Here is a 15025-nt window from a genome sequence, read left to right as displayed (position 1 = left end):
CAGATTAATCATGAGTTATTGCCATATTATCTGGCCTATATTTACTGGAAAGAAACAATGGGGTTGCCTTGCTGTTTTCAGAGTTTGTCTTCTTATCTTCAGCAGCCTGCACAAAATTAACACACTAGCATTGCTATCATTGGCCAAGTCAGATAATAGGAAAGCAACATTGACACAATGAACGTTTGGGCAACTAGCCTACACCAAATTAGCACAATATGGCACAGCTATCATCAGCCAGGTAAGGTAATACGAAAGCAACATTGACACAATGAATGAATGGGCAACCAGAGAAGCACTACAATTCAGTAATGTGTGTGATATGAGATAGTACATTCATGCAGCTCAGTATGCAAAACTACTAGGAAGTTTTCCTTACAAAAATCAACATTGGCACCTTTAACATTTTGCTACAACTAATTTTAGATCAGATAAAGGTTAGATTCACGCCGATTAACAAAATACATGCTGATGTAAAAATATAGTGATATACAACAGGTACTTACATCAGCATTGGAGCACAGAGAATTCCCGCAAGATATTTTCCTCGAATACGATCCCAATGGAGGAAGTCTTGTATCGTTTAACCTTATTTTCTAAAAGAGAGATGGGTAAGAAACATGTAGAAAATATGATCAGAATGCTATAGAATTTCATGATGCGAGGATACGCACACGCTTCTTAGGATGGAATTGACATTCTTTTGATGGACTGGAGCGGACTAGTTCTTTGGCCACTGGAATCTGCTTATTATCAGTGGGAGTTGGGTTTCTCTGTGCTGGAGCAGTATCTATGAAAAATGGAGTTGGTGTATTATCTCCTGGCGTTTGGATCTTTTGCAAAGACCTGGTTTGTAACCCTTCAGATTCTAACATAGCCGTCTTCCCCTTGCATGCCTTATATAGAAGAATGGTGATTCGGTTATGAAACATGCTACAGCAGAGATGGAATAGGTACTGAAGAATAGAAAGGCATGACATATTGACATGTATTCCCTCCATCCAGAAATAAATGGATGGGTCTAGGCGTATTTCAGTTCTAGATACATCCTGTTTTATCCATTTCTGCGACATTTAATCCAGGCGGAGGGAGTATGATGTAAGAGCTAGGGATACGACAGGACAACACAGTAAAAAACACACTGAAAAACCCACTACAGAACCAAAGTATTCAAACCCACTGATATGAGATAGTACACTCATGCAGCCCAGGATGCAAAACTACCAGGCAGTTTTCCTTGCAAAAATCAACATTGTGGCCTTTAATCATACATTTTGCTACAACTAAATTTAGATCAGATAAAGGTTGGATTCACGCCGATTAACAAAATACATGCTGATGTAAAAAATATAGTGATATACAATAGGTACTTACATCTACATTGGAGCACAGAGAATTCCTGCAAGAATCTTTCCTCATAAATGATACCATTGCAGAAATTCTTCTATTTGTTAAGCTTATTTTCTAAAAGAGAGATGGGTAAGAAACATGTAGAAAATATGATCAGCATGCTATAAAATTTCATGATGCAAGGATACGCACACGCTTTTTAGAATTGAGTTGACATATTTTTGCTGGACTGGAGCGGACTAGTTCTTTGGCCACTGGAATCTGCTTATTATTAGTAGGAGTTGGGTTTCTCTGTGCTGGAGCAGTATCTATAAAAACTGGAGTTGGTTTATTATCTCCTGGCGTTTGGATCTTTTGCAAAGGCCTTGTTTGTAACCCTTCAGATTCTAACATAGTCGTCTTCCCCTTGCATGCCTTGTATAGAAGAATGGTGCTTTAATTATAAAACATGCGACAGCAGAGAGATGGAATAGGTACTGAAGAATAGAAAGGTATGACATATTGACATGTATTCCCCCATCCGGAAAAAATTGGATGGGTCTAGGCGTATTTCAGTTCTAGATACATCCTTTTTTATCCATTTCGGCAACATGTAATCCAGACAGAGGGAGTATGGTGTAAGAGCTAGGGATACGACAGGACAACACAGCAAAAAAACAGTAGTTGAATGTAAAACTGTATGCTAGCGGAATACGTACAGAAATAACTAAGGCAACATACACGTGTATGATTGGGAAAATAAGATGGCATTGCAACAGAGCACTAGAACAGCACTTCAATGTAAAAAAACATGGTATTGTAGATAGATGAAGTACATACTGATGAATAACAATGCATAAGATATTCAGAAGCATAATGTCCAAATTAAGTAGATGGCATTGCGATAGAGTAGAATGACAGTACTTGAATTTGAAAACATGTTATCATGAATGGAATAGGTACTGAAAAACAGGAAGGCATGACATATTTACATGCATGATCAGCATGCTAAGCACATGGCATTGCAACAGAGTAGATACACTCCAGGACATTATATGCATGTTGTACCCATATCACAGGCCAAGTTAGAGCAAGGACCTTGTGGAGTGAAGAGGACTCATCATCTTTCTACAAGTCTTCTGAAGAACTGCCTTTACATGTTCCATCATATTGGGTATCATTGACATCAAGTTTATTGGCCTTTACATTGCTCTGTGAGGTTCTTGTGGATATATCAGTGTGTGCAATTATATCTGACACACATGGAAGACAACTAGTAGTTAGATTTATGTAATGAGTGCATGTAGGAGACGACATAAATAGTAGGATTGGGGTTAACTAGTAGCAATAGGTCTCATAAACTAAAGTGAGAACACAGATGAAAGCTACAGAATATGTATCGTTTGTACTCAAGATTAACTAGATGGCACACAAAATTATTAAAGAGCAACATTGGTAATACTAGAAGTGGTATAATACTATAATCACCAGCCTGTGGGATAGCATTGGCTGATGGATGATAACTATGGAACAGCGTTACCTAAAGAACAAGTATCTTAGCTAAACTATGGAACAGCATTAACTCCTGAACAAGACTCGTAAGAGATCAGCATGAATATACAGTGAAATATGATGATCTATTTTCCATGCTTAGATGAATAACAAAGCCATAAATGTCGCACACAAGTAAGATGAGGGTACAACCTATCTGACTGCCATCCATAGGAGTGAGCATCATGTGCTGACTTGTCGATGGCCCTGCAGTTGTTGTGGCTGCCCATGTCGGGCACGCGCATTCGATGTAGGGAACTGTTGAGTGGGGACTATAGCTCCCTTCTGGTGTATGCTTCCCTTGTTGGAGCAGCTGCGGTGAGTCGGAAGACGGTGTGTCTGAAGATGCAGATAACACATAATGTTAAGAATGACATATCTCTTTGATCTGAAGAAATACACTAAGAGATCAACAGCAAGGTACGAGAGTGGTCACACGTCTGTTGATTGAAGACTAAATTGGGGTCACACGATTTTATTTTATTTTGGTACTGTCCGATCTACATCGGATGGCTGGCCGTCTTGTGCCTCCCGGCTGACACTGTTCGGAATCTTCCCCGAAGAGCCAGCGACCAATGGCAGAGTAGCCTGCCTCCGCCGTCCGTGGCCCCGGCCAAAACCCCGCTCCCCGCCCCACTGCACTGCCGTGGTTGCCCCGCCCCCGGGCCAATCCACAAAGACTCCCCGTCATCAAGATCCGGCGGCGGCAGTACCTTCAACCCACGCTACTCTAAAATATAGCCATCTAAGCGCTGCTTCCGCGGCGAACTTGCGGCCCCGCACCCTTACGTTAGACACCAGCCAACCGGCAGCCTAGGAGCTCCGCCGCCTCGAGGGGTGCTGCTTACCATTGGGAATCGATTGGCCCAAAATAAAAATTCAGACAACTGACTGAAGGAAATATGCCCTAGAGGCAATAATAAAGTTATTATTTATTTCCTTATATCATGATAAATGTTTATTATTCATGCTAGAATTGTATTAACCGGAAACATAATACATGTGTGAATACATAGACAAACAGAGTGTCACTAGTATGCCTCTACTTGACTAGCTCATTGATCAAAGATGGTTATGTTTCCTAACCATAGACATGGGTTGTCATTTGATTAACGGGATCACATCATTAGGAGAATGATGTGATTGACTTGACCCATTCCGTTAGCTTAGCACTTGATCGTTTAGTTTGCTGCTATTTCTTTCTTCATGACTTATACATGTTCCTATGACTATGAGATTATGCAACTCCCGTTTACCGGAGGAACACTTTGTGTGCCACCAAACGTCACAACGTAACTGGGTGATTATAAAGGTGCTCTACAGGTGTCTCCAAAGGTACTTGTTGGGTTGGCGTATTTCGAGATTAGGATTTGTCACTCTGATTGTCGGAGAGGTATCTCTGGGCCCACTCAGTAATGCACATCACTATAAGCCTTGCAAGCATTGCAACTAATGAGTTAGTTGCGGGATGATGTATTACGGAATGAGTAAAGAGACTTGCCAGTAACGATATTGAACTAGGTATTGAGATACCGACAATCGAATCTCAGGCAAGTAACATGCCGATGACAAAGGGAATAACGTATTTTGTTATGTGGTCTGACCGATAAAGATCTTCGTAGAATATGTAGGAGCCAATATGGGCATCCAGGTCCCGCTATTGGTTACTGACCAGAGAGGTGTCTCGGTCATGTCTGCATAGTTCTCGAACCCGTAGGGTCCACACACTTAACGTTCGTTGACGATATAGTACTATATGAGTTATGTATGTTGATGACCGAATGTTGTTCGGAGTCCGAGATGAGATCACGGACATGACGAGGAACTTCGGAATGGTCCGAAGATAAAGTTTGATATATGGGATAGTAGTGTTTGATCTCCAGAAGGGTTCCGGAATTCACCAGAAGGGGTTCCGGATGTTTCCCGAAATGTTTGGGCACGAGAACACTTTATCTGGGCAAAAGGGGAAAGCCCACGAGGCTTTTGGAAAGTGCAAAGGGAAGTTTTGCGGAGACCAGAGGCTAGACGCCAGGAACCCTGGCGTCTAGGGGGTAGACGCCGGGAACCCTGGCATCTAGCCCTGGAGTCCGAGAAGGACTCTTGCCTTTCGGGTGAAACCAACTTTGAGGAGGATTTTACTCCAAGTTTCGACCCCAGGGCTCAACATATAAATAGAGGGGTCGGGCTAGCACCAAAGACACATCAACAAACACCAAGCCATGTGCCGGCAACCCCGTCCCCTCTAGTTTATCCTCCGTCATAGTTTTCGTAGTGCTTAGGCGAAGCCCTGTGGAGATTGTTCTTCACCAACACCGTCACCACGTCGTCATGCTGCCGGAACTCATCTACTACTTCGCCCCTCTTGATGGATTGAGAAGGCGAGGACGTCACCGAGCCGAACGTGTGCAGAACTCGGAGGTGCCGTGCTTTCGGTACTTGGATCGGTCGGACGTGAAGACGTACGACTACATCAACCGCGTTGATATAACGCTTCCGCGAACGGTCTACGAGGGTACGTAGACAACACTCTCCCTCTCGTTGCTATGCATCACCATGATTTTGCATGTGCATAGGAATTTTTTTTGAAATTACTGTGTTACCCAACACTGACGCCTAAATAAAGTGATTTGAGATGAGGGTGCGACCTATCTAGCGGCATGGTGAAGTAGGCAGGTCCAGCTGCCAAGTCGGTGAGGCCGGCGCGGTTGCGGTGGCGACCGGCGGCAGGGAAAGAGCGATGTCGCGACGGTCGACGGCTATGCGGAAGCAGCGCTAGGACTCTGGACGGATCCGAAGTTGGAGCCGCTCCGGCGCCGTGAACAACGGCGGGGGTGAATCGGCTCCGGTACGGTTCACGCGGCCGTCGTCGAGGCAGCACCAGCAGCACAGAGTAAGAGTCACACGGCCCAGTGCACGACGGCAAATGAACAGCATCTCCGGCATTAGGGAGGAGGGCGGCTGTGAAATTGGTGCGGTGGGGGCGCCATGGAGGTGGGGCTGAGGTTTCGTGGCTCGGGAGAAGGGAGCTTCCCGGGGAGAAGGTGATTTGGCGCCCATGAGGTATGAATGGGGGTGGGCGGGGGGAAATTGGGAGGGGAGTGGAACCATGTCTTATGGACGCATTTGTCTGAAATGTGAGGGGGAGTTACAGTTCTACCCTTGCCTATAGGCTTCTCGGCTTGGGTCTGTGTACTGAGGGTCGGGGATAGTAGAGTAACTTTGCGTCTCCCCAAATAGTGGGCGGGAGCGATTTCGGGCGAGGAGGGCGTGTTTTGAACTATAGTGGGCGCGAGCGATTTCGGGCGAGGAGAGCATGTTTTGAAATAGTGGGCGCGAGCTATTTCGGGTGAGGAGAGTGTGTTTTGCCGACCATGGTTTATGAATTATTTGGCATATGCCATTTCGGCCGAGGAGAAGGCGCGCTTGGATGAAGTTATGAACCTACCCTCGATGTACAACGGGCCAATTGATGCGTGTCCCACATAGGGCGGTAATTTCGCGTCTCCCATTTATTTGCTCGGGCGAATTCCACCGAGCAGAGAGGATGTTTAACGGTTCGTTCAAATTTTGGGAGAATGAGCATCCACGTCTACCTTACCAAGTCGATTCGGATCAAATTTTGAAATATTAGCTTGCCACTTCTTTTTTAGATGGAGAGATGATGCTCGGGAGTAATGTGTTTTTACATGCTCGTTGCTAGCGATTTACTATATGACAAATAGTTGACCCACTCAAAAACGCGAATCAAACCCAAAATGAAATATCTCGATTCAATTAAATAGCTCGTTCAATAGGTCAAAATAGTGAACTGAATCCAAAATTGAACACCTCAATCGAGTAGCATGTTGTACAGTATTATAGTACTCCATGAACATGTTGAAAGTCAAATTAATGAACTTGTTTGATATACGCATATATCCGTTCATGTGTGGATTGCAGACAACATGTTCTCCAATTTAAATATTTGAATGCAAGTTTATATCGAAACATGGTTTATATCAGTCTTTGATGCATAAAACGCGACCTCCCCCTCTCCCGGACTCATGTTCTCTCTCTCTCTCTCTTGCGCGCCGACGATCTTCAATTCTGTCGCACGCATCCGACACAAAAACCTTGTTGGTCCCTCTCCCTTTCTCTACATCTCTCTCTCTCTCTCTCTTTGTGTGTGTGGGGGGGGTCTTTCTAGTTCGCATGCATATATACACCATCTATAGGTCTCTCTCGCACACTATGTATGATACTCTAGCTAGTCCAAGCTAGATATCTTGGGTTCACTCATCGCACGCACACAAATTCCTTGGCTCTTTGCCCGTAACTCTCTCACGCACCACTATGTCGTCTCGGAGCTCTTCCCCCTCTCTCAAACTCTCCATCCACCTGGGTCACACATACACATGCATATCTCACTCGCACTCGATAGGCCCATCTAAAACTCTATCTCACCCCCTCGTTCTCTCTCCATCTCACATGCACACACACACAATCTCATGCCCAGCTAGCCAAGTATGATGGTCTCTCACTCAATTGTAGGCACACGTAGTCCCCCCTATATGTATATGACTAGCTAATCTTAGTCTCCATCACAAACATGTGCATGGTCTATCTCAATTTCTCTCGGGGCATCTTTCTATCGCGCACGCACTCCCTCGATCTTCGACGGGATCTCTCTATCACAAACACACCCTCTCTCCCTCCCCATGCGTCCATGCCATCCATGTGTCCCTCTCGACCTTTGTTCCTTGTTGGCCAGACCTCTATTGGACATGTGCTACAGGGGTGTCTCTCTCCATTGCAAACAATCACACACTAGCTATCTTCGTGTATCTCCTCGCCTCGCTTTTCCATCTCAAAGATGAATGTGTGATATGTTCGCATAAGAAATGAAAAAACACACACTCTCTCTAATTTATCGTTTGTTGTCACTTTCTCTTTCACACACATACTCTTTTTGCACACTTACTCATTCTCCTTCACACGCACTTGATCTGTCTCGACTGAGGCACTCTCCTCGGTCCATAGCATATAGATTTATTGAAAAGTCAAACATCACAAAGTTTGACCATGTACGTGGAGAAAAAGAATTACATCTAGTACGACAAACATGTACCATTAGATTCACCATGAGATGTAGTTTTGTATGATGTATCTTTGGTATTGTAGATATAAATAACATTTGCGTAAACCTGATCAAAGTTTCCAAAGTTTGACTTCTAAAAAATTTACATGCACTGCATTATTGAGCGGATGGAATATCTCTTTCCCCCTCTCAGCTATCTGACGCACCACTTAGCCTTATCGGGGCTCCTCAATCTCTCTCAAACTTTATTGGTCAGTTTGGTTCATGACCTGACCCTCATGCCTTGATGGACGGTACTGCCTAGTGTGGACATAAGATGTAAAATATTTCTGCCTGGCCAGGCTTGTGTGGTGCTGAAGCGTTTGGTTCATGCATGGGCCAGGCAAAGCATCAATGTCCCATCAATCAATCCATGCATCAATTATTTAATGCTAATATCCATCCATGTTGCTGTTAGCCTCGTGCCCACACGACTAGGCACGGCCAGGCGTTCGAAATCGGTCACCTGGGCTAGGCTACTTGCAGTGTCTGGAGTTCAGCCAGGCTAATTAAAGTGCAAGGGAACCCAGGCCAGGCGGGCTTTCTTTTTCATAGGGTAGCAACCAAACAAGAGTGCATGAAATCTAGCCACAACCCCAGGCAGGCAAAAGATGCTCAGGACGCAAGCCAAACTGGCCTTATATCTCCCTGGTTCACACATACACATGTCTCGCTCGCGCTATACATATAGACCCATCCAACACTCTCCGCCCTTGTTCTCTCTCCATGTGACACGCACCCCCCTAAGTACCATAATCCCTCACTCCATCATAGGCGCAAGAACTCCCCCCCCTCCTAAGTATGATTATCTCTTACTAGCCATCAGGAACACACGTATTGTCTCCTTCCATCCATACGTCTATCTCGATATCTCTCGGGGCATCTTCTATCGCGCACACACCTTGTCACTCGATCTCCCACCCATGTAGTCCCATCACGATCTCCAGGGGATCTCTCTATGACAAACATACACTCTCTCCTCCCCATGTCTGCATTTTCTCCGTACGTCTCTCTCGACCTCTCTCCCTTGTTTGTCAGACCCCTCTTGGCCACGTGCTAGGGGTCTTGCTCTCTCGGTTCCAAACAACCACACACTATCTCCTCACCTTGCCTCCTTGTCGAAGATGCATGTGTGATATGTTTGCATAAGACACGCACACTTTTTCTCTGCTTTTATCGTGTGTTGTCCATGTCTCTTTCACACACGCACACACACTTTTTTCACTCACTCTCTCTCTCTATCTCTCTCTAGTTAGGGACTCTGTCACGTCCATAAGCATATGGATGTTCTGAAAAGTCAAACCTCAGAAAAGTTTGACCAGGTATATGTGGAGAAAAACATTTACATCTGGAACGATCATTAGATTCATCTCAACATGTACTTACTTCATACTATCATTTATCTTTGGTATTGTAGATATAAGTAATTTCTTTATAAACTTGGTCAAAGTTTCAAAAGTTTGACTTAAAAATGTTGGAACTACATTATCGAACGGAGGGAGTAGATCTTTCTCTCTCTCTCTCTCTGCTATCTCTCACGGGCCTCCCCTCTCACTCGAACTCTCTATACCGACGGATTATACGCTCACTGTGTCAGCGTATAGCTCCGTATATTGTTTAGTTGACCGGTCAACCAATCCACATGTTGCCTTGTCAGCTCGTGTTCTGTATCTTCGTGTGCTGGCCCATGTGGTAGTGGATGAAAATAAGTAAACTAGAGGCCCATCTGACACGCGGTGAAGTAAACAAAGTTGAAACCACTCGGGGTAGCACCCCGCACGCTAGTAAATTGAGGGCGCATTGAGGACAAAATTCTTGCGCGTGAAGGATGCACTCGCGCACAATTCACCACTGCGCGGCGGCATGCACAGAAGGACGCACTCGCGCACGCCCAACACACAACACACACCAGCACACGTGTACACCGGCGTCGCCGCCGGTTGAGATGGACGGCGAGGCAGCCAACAAGCGGAGGCGGCTCGAGCCAAAACCGCATCTGGCGAGCCTGGACTTCATCAGCAGCCTCCCCGATGACATGTTGCTCGTCATCATCGGCCTCCTCCCCACAAAATCTGCCGTGCGGACCGCCCTGCTCTCCCGGCGGTGGCGCCCCCTCTGGCGCTGCGTCCCCCTCAACCTCACCGTCGACAGCTGCCTCTGCGACGGGGATTGCAAACGCATGGCCGCAGTCTCCACGATCCTTTCATCGCACCCTGGGCTAGCCAGATGCCTTGACATCCGCATGTTCAGTACCAACAGCAAGGTCCAACCCAAGTTCGACGAGTGGTTCTTATCCCCCGCCCTAGATCAGCTCGAGGAGCTCAGCTTTGAAGCTGGACGATGTCGCTCTCTACCGCCGTCCGCACTCCGCCTCACGCCAACGCTGCGCCGCACCAGCTTCAGCTCCTGCTATCTTCCCCAGATTAATGTCGCGCCCGCCCTTCTTCTTCCTCAACTCAAGCAGCTCGACCTCTTCAACGTTGTCATCTCGAAGAAGGCTATGGAGCACCTGCTCCGTAGCTGTACTGCGCTCGAGTACCTTTGTCTTAAGCAGATTCACGGGTTCATTAGCCTGCACATCGCCTCGATGAATCTCCGATGGATTTATGTGTCTTGCTGGCCCTGCAACAAGACATCAATTGGGAAGAGATCACTCCAGCTGTTCCACGTTATGGTCATTGAGAATGCGCCTTTCCTTGAGAGATTGCTTGTATCGGATCTAGAAGGTCCAACAAAAATCAGGGTCATTGACGCGCCGAAATTGACAGCGTTGGTGTACTTGTCTGCCAAATTATCCGAACTCTTTATTGGATCCGTAATCGTTCAGGTACAGCACTCATCTTCTTCTTCGTCTTCTTGAAATTCACATTTTTTAATTTCTTCTTGATGTATTTACGACCGTCTTCCAGAAAATGATTCCCACAAGCTTGACCCAGTCCATGCGCACAGTGAAGATCTTAGCACTAAAATCTATCAGCCCCAATCTGGATCAAGTTGTTGGATTCCTTACATGCTTTCCATGCACGGAGAAGCTACTCATCGAGGTGAAACTTCTTTCCTATAAGTAAATGGTAATCACAACGTAGCTCAATTTTTTCGTAATTTTCCCAAATTACGATGACAAGTGTAGTGTTCAAAACTGCATCTACGCACTGCACCGAAAGAAATGTTTTTAGTATTTTTTCTCACGTGATCACCTGCATCGTTTTTATGCTGTACTACTATAGTAGCCTAGGCTAGTCATAGTGGAAAGTAACTTAGACTACTCCAGTAACTCTATGGTTACCCTAAGAGCAAGTACTACCTCCGTCCTGGTTTACTCTTCCAATTTTGTAGTATCAAAGTTTGACCATAGATTTAACTGACAAAATGTTAATGCATGTCACTAAGAACTATATCGTTGGATTCGTATTTGAACATAATTTCAAATGGTGTAATTTTTAGTGACATGGATTGGCATTTTCTTAGGTAAATCTATGGTCAAAATTTTATACTAAATACGAGGTAGTATTCCCTTCGTCCCAAAATTCTTGTCTTACATTTGTTTAGATACGGATGTATCTAACACTAAAATGTAACTAGATACATACGTATTTAGACAAATTTAAGACAAGAATTTTGGGACAGAGGGAGTACAAAAGTGGGCTATGTAGACCAAAACATGTGCCAAATTCACTTGTGATGCATTTGGCATCGATGCCCCTCCATTGCTCACCTGGTGCCCCAATCTGGATCACCTACTTTGCTCCGGTGCCAAATTAACTCACGCAATGAAAAAACACTGTGTGGGAGAGAGAGAGAGAGAGAGAGAGGACTGAGGCAATAAAAAACACTTGTTTGGGAGAGTGAGGAGGCTGGTTTAGTTGGTTTGATTGATTTGTTTATACATGTGGGTCTGTGTGCACAACGATGCCAACTCTCTCACATCGCGAGAGAGGTGCCAAAATCTTTTGATTTGACACCGATGCATATTATGTGGCATACTTTCACGAAATATGGCATCGGCCACATAGTGGAAGGCAACAAATGCCCAAGCTCTTCACGTGCTCCTAGTTAAATGAGAGGAAACAGAGAGAGAGAGAGAGAGAGAGAGAGAGAGAAAGAGAGTGAGGGAGTGAGTGAGTGAAAAAATATCACTAGCCAGCCAACCCTATCGTATGAGCAAATGATATTGGTACCTCTTGATGACACGGCAATCTTATGCAGCCAGCTGCTCTAATATGTTCTCTTCTTTTGCAGATAAAAAAAGACCCGAAAGTGAAAAATGTGCTGCACTATAACAATCTCATCGGATGCCTTGATCTCCATCTTACAGAAATTGATTTGATCGACTACCGAGGCAGCACATCTGAGATTAAATTGGCCAGGTTCTTTGTTCTGGAGGCAAGTGTGCTCAAGGTAATGAGGTTTGGCGTTCTCTAGCGCAACAATGAATGGCGTGCTGATCACCGCAAGCGTCTAAGCCTAAATGACAAAGTCTCCACAGAATCTGAATTTGTTTTTGAAACATCAAGTGGCCAGAGACTTGAAAACTTATTTGCCCATTAGTGACTTGTCAGGGTGGTGGATTTTAGTTTGTACGATAATGCTGCATCCCCCTAAAGTAACGAAAGTTCTTACGTAAACTTCCTAGTAATTCCCTCTTCGTAGGTGCAGCATTACTCCTAACATCTGTAATATCAGTTTGAAACTTGTAATATTGCCGTGTCCTATTCCTGTGTTTTCAAAATCCTGCGAATCAAACAGGTCCTGAGTTGGTGATGATGTTGTGCCTCCCATCTTTCACCAATAGCCGTCGGATCTAGATCTGACGCATACAAACCAAGCTTCTCGATTTTTGCAAAAAGATGCCCGCACTTGTTCCGTATTTACAAACAACTCCTTGTCCCTCACAATCAGCCTTATCTCCTCCCCACCACATCTAGAAGGTCGTGGAAAAATCTGGCGTGATGGCCGCTGCCGGAGCCGTCCACCCCCAATCTTGGTGTTCCGTGCAATGCACGAGCATCTACGCATGGGAAATTATGTCGAACAGGGCTAGTTGTAAGTATGCTAGCTCTACAGCCATGATGATAGTGACTGCAGACGGTGAGGCTGACTATGGTATGCCAAACACGGCGCCTATACTCAGGTGTCATCTCCGGTGCAGGGTCTTGTCACTTCACTGTGAGGAGCAGCACGTAATAATTTGACCAACGGGTAGTACAGTGCTAGTACTCCTACTACTACATTGGTAGTACTACTACTAGTACTAGTAGCACCACCGTCTGGATTTAGGAGTACTACCACGTCCATCTGGATTTTAGTATTTGACTTACAATATCTAGTAATGCATGCCACAAAAAATGTACTACTCCCTCTGTAAATAAATACATGGTGTTTTATTCCTATCAGCGAGAGAACTTAATGTTTTTTTGCTAACTAGAGTACTAATAGGATTACATGCAATGAACTAAACACTGCATGTCATGTTTGGTAGTCTCAAGTCATTGAAAGCATGCACGGACCACATCTCTCATTGGTTGATATGTCACGAAATAAGAAACAAGGAGGGAGTTAATGCACCGTGCCTAAGTATTTTGGGATTATTTGGTTTTCGTAAGGTGACTTACACAACATTTTTGTCTACATGCATTAACATTTTATTAGTTAAATCAAAGGTCAAAAGTTGGCGCAAAATGCAAAGGGGACCAATAAACTAGTAAACATCAAACTTCTCTCGTTTGGCCCCAACTAGAGGTCCGGTGAGATGACTATACTGCACCGGCATGGAGGGGGACGCAGCTTAATTGACTTACGGCAACTGCCTTTGGGTGAATGACACGTGGGACCAGGGGGTGGCTGGCCCACCTATCATACAGCCAAAGGCAGGTGCAGTAGAGGGCCGAGGATTAGTACGAAATCCTACGCACCTACGCACGCTAACCAAGGGCAAGAGTGATCACTCGAATCGCAAGATCAGTTGACTAGAAGCTAAGCTAGACCCATGGAGGCGATGAGCGCGAGCTTCAGCCGGCTGTGCCATATGGTCCACGATGCAGGCCTGTGTCCCGGCACCGAGGAATGTCTCCAGGTAGTATTGCTTGAGGCTACCAGGGCGAGGGGCCTCTTGGACGACAGCTTCGTCTCCTTGTTTGACAAGGTCCTTGTCGGTTTCCTCGACAAGTTCACCATCGTCAAGAAGCTTGCGGACGACTTTGACGTAAGCCTCCAGCCGACGCGCCCAAGCTCTGCGATGCCCGCCACCCTCAACGGCCACTATGGTGACAACCTCTTCGACGCACTGGTGGCCCTGCGACTGCCCGCCGTCGCGCCGGAGAATGTCCACCTCGAGGTCGCGCTCGCCGCGCAGCGCCTGGCGTAGCAAGGCACCATCGACATAATCACCCACGTCTACACGCAAATCATCCACAAGGACTACTACATGCAAGAGGAGGACGATAGGACGCTGGCCTTCTTGGACCGCAGGGCAACCTTGGAAGACACTGTTCAAAAGCACGTTGACCTCGCCGCCAACGCCGCCGCTCCTCACACGTCGGTTGGTGACCCGGCGCACCAGGGCGTGAGGATGTCGTTGATGGATCCGTATGTATTTTTATCTTTCCGTCAAATCCATGTAGTAGTATATGATACTACAGTAATTATCTTAACTTTCGCATCAACTTCATAATTTTCGTACGTACTCCATGCATGAACGGCGCCAGAACCAAACTTCTCATTACTTTAGGCAAAATCGTTATTTTCTATCTATCGGTCGCGCCATGGAGCAGAACCAAATTTTACAAGTTATGAGTTCAAAAGGAAAAGCCTGTCGTGTTCGTGTTGCACCCCCACACGGTTGGTCCGGCACGCCTCTCAAGCGGGAATGTGTGCGGTGTTGCATTTTCACTTACAAGTGGGACCGCAGTTGAGCAAACCGACTATTGGCAAACCCCCACCCCGCCCACCGCGCGATGGCTGAGAAAACAGGAGGGAGAAGAGATGGTTGTAGCATGGACTCCAAGAAAATTGGTGTCAGATGGGACTCGT

Source organism: Triticum urartu, chromosome 2 (genome assembly GCF_003073215.2).
Source record: "Triticum urartu cultivar G1812 chromosome 2, Tu2.1, whole genome shotgun sequence".
NCBI lineage: Eukaryota > Viridiplantae > Streptophyta > Magnoliopsida > Poales > Poaceae > Triticum > Triticum urartu.
Note: the sequence above shows the minus strand (reverse complement) of the source record.